Below are 2,719 nucleotides of genomic sequence, written 5' to 3'. Positions count from 1 at the left end.
CTTCACAAATCATAACATGGTATCAAAGCTTGGAGGGCGATTCTAGGGATTTATCAGGTATTGAAGATAGATCTAGAGATTCTGCCGGAATTGTTTCAGGATGGCGATCGAAGGTGGATTAACGGGAGTATCTACTGACAGAGCTTCAGCAGAGCGTGACAATGGTGGAAATGGAAGTCATGTGACAATTGATCACAATCATCCACTTTATTTGAGTTCATCTGATGTGCCTGGAGCTCTCTCTGTTGGAATTCAGCTGACAGGGATGGAGAATTACACATTATGGAGTCGCGCTATGGAGATTGCTCTGCTTGGACGAAACAAACTGGGATTCATTGATGGTTCTGTCTTACGAAGTGATTTCGATGGACCTTTGAAGAAAATTTGGGATCGCTGCAATGCGATTGTGATCACTTGGCTTACCTGCAACGTAAGTAAAGATCTGCTCAGTGGCATTCTCTATTCATCAAGTGCAAATCAGGTATGGCTTGATCTCAAGGAACGATTTGACAAAATCAATGGATCTAGGCTTTTTCAATTGCATAGAAACATCTTCACTCTCACGCAAGGAACTTTGACTGTGTCTGCTTATTTTACTAAATTGAAGAGTCTATGGGATGAGTATGATTCAATCTTACCTCCACCTAGCTGTGACTGTCATAAGGCAAAGGACTATGTAGAACAGATGCAGTATCAGAAGTTACTGCAATTCCTAATGGGCTTGAATGAAAGTTATTCGCAGGCGAGAGGCCATATTTTGATGATGTCTTGCCTCCCTAATGTGAATCAAGCATATGCCTTAATCATACAGGATGAAAGTCAGAAAGGTATTGCTGGTTCTATTCATGAAGGAATGGAATCCTTAGCTATGTACTCTAGTAGGGCTGCTAGGCCTCCATAATTTAACAACAACAGACAGCCATATCCTAGAAGGAACTTGTATTGTGATTTTTGCAATATGAAGGGGCATGTTAGGGCAGACTGTAACAAACTAAAGAAGTGTGATAACTGTAATGCAACTGGTCATGTGAAGGATAATTGCTATTTGCTTATTGGATATCCTGATAACTTCAAGGGTAAGAAGAAGGTCAATACAGTAATGGGGGATTGTATTAACCCACAAAGACAAATGCCGAATATGCAGGATCATGTGGAATGGAAAGCACACACAGTTATGGGAGAACAGTCACCAGGAGGAAATCAAGGAGGAAATCACGTCACACAAGAACAGTTACTAAAAATGATGCAGAATTCATCACCAACACAGCTTACTCAGATATTCAATGTGTTGAATGAGAATAACCAGATGATGGAAGATCCACATAAAGGTTCTTATATGGCAGGTAATCCTACTTCTTCTTCCATTTCTTCCTTGAAATGGATTATAGATACTGGGGCAACTGACCATATGGTTCATGACCACACTCACTTTCATTCTAAGACTATAATGGGAAGCTTAGGAAAAGTGGAATTACCTACAGGTGCATCAGCTATAGTGTCTCATGTTGGTAGTCTGAAGATAAATGAAAATGACCTAATCACAAATGTGTTGTGTATACCAACATTTAAGTTTAATCTCTTGTCTGTCTCCAAACTGACAAAAGAATTGAATTGTAGTGTTGTGTTTTATCCTACATACTGTGTGTTTCAGGACCTCTTGTCTGGGAAGGTCAAGGGGATTGGTGATGTAGAGGATGGACTGTATGTACTGAATTGGAAGGCAGATCAACAGCAGGCAAGGATTCAAACAATGTCTGCAGTTAGAACAGATCCAGCTCTTTGGCATAAGAGATTAGGACATGTTCCCATGGGAGTAATAAGGAAAATAAAAGAATTTACTTGTAGTAGTTTTAACATTGATCAGTGTCTCATTTGTCCACAAGCTAGGCAGACTAGAGTCTCATTTCCTGTAAGTCACACTGTCGTAGATGAGGTCTTTGACTTGGTACATATGGATGTTTGGGGTCCATATAAGGTTTCTACATATAATGGAATGAAATACTTCCTTACTTTAGTTGATGATAAATCTAGATGGACATGGACATTTTTACTGGCAATAAAGTCTGATGTAATTGTTGTATTGAGACGGTTTTTGTTGATGATAAAGAACCAATTTGATAAATGTGTCAAAGTTTTCAGATCTGATAATGGAGGTGAATTTTTGAATTCTACTTGTCATGATTTGTTTATAATGCATGGTATTATTCATCAAAGGTCCTGCCCATACACTCCACAACAAAATGGTGTGGTGGAAAGGAAACATAGACACTTGTTGGAAGTTGCAAGAGCTATTAAATTTCAAGGTTGTTTACCTAATAGATTTTGGGGAGATTGTGTGGAAGCTGCCACTTATATCATTAACAGAGTTCCTCTGTCTGTGCTTGGACATAAGTCTCCATATGAGCTGTTATATCACAAGCCACCTTCTTTAGTTCACATGAGAGTGATTGGTTGTTTGGCATTTGCTACAAGTCACAGAAGGGATGATAAATTTGCACCTAAGGCCAGAAAAGCAGTGCTATTAGGATATGCTGTTAGTCAAAAAGGATACAAGTTATTAGATGTTGAGTCCAGACTTGTTTTTGTCAGCAGAGATGTTCTTTTCTTTGAAGATAAATTTCCATTTCAAGCACCAGGGTTAGTTGAAGCAGATGATTATGGACCTATTATGTCTTCCCATACAGAGGATGAACTTACACCATGTGTTGTTTTCCAGAAT

This window comes from Solanum stenotomum, unplaced genomic scaffold, assembly GCF_019186545.1.
Source record: "Solanum stenotomum isolate F172 unplaced genomic scaffold, ASM1918654v1 scaffold38456, whole genome shotgun sequence".
NCBI classification, from domain to species: Eukaryota; Viridiplantae; Streptophyta; class Magnoliopsida; order Solanales; family Solanaceae; genus Solanum; species Solanum stenotomum.
Note: the sequence above shows the minus strand (reverse complement) of the source record.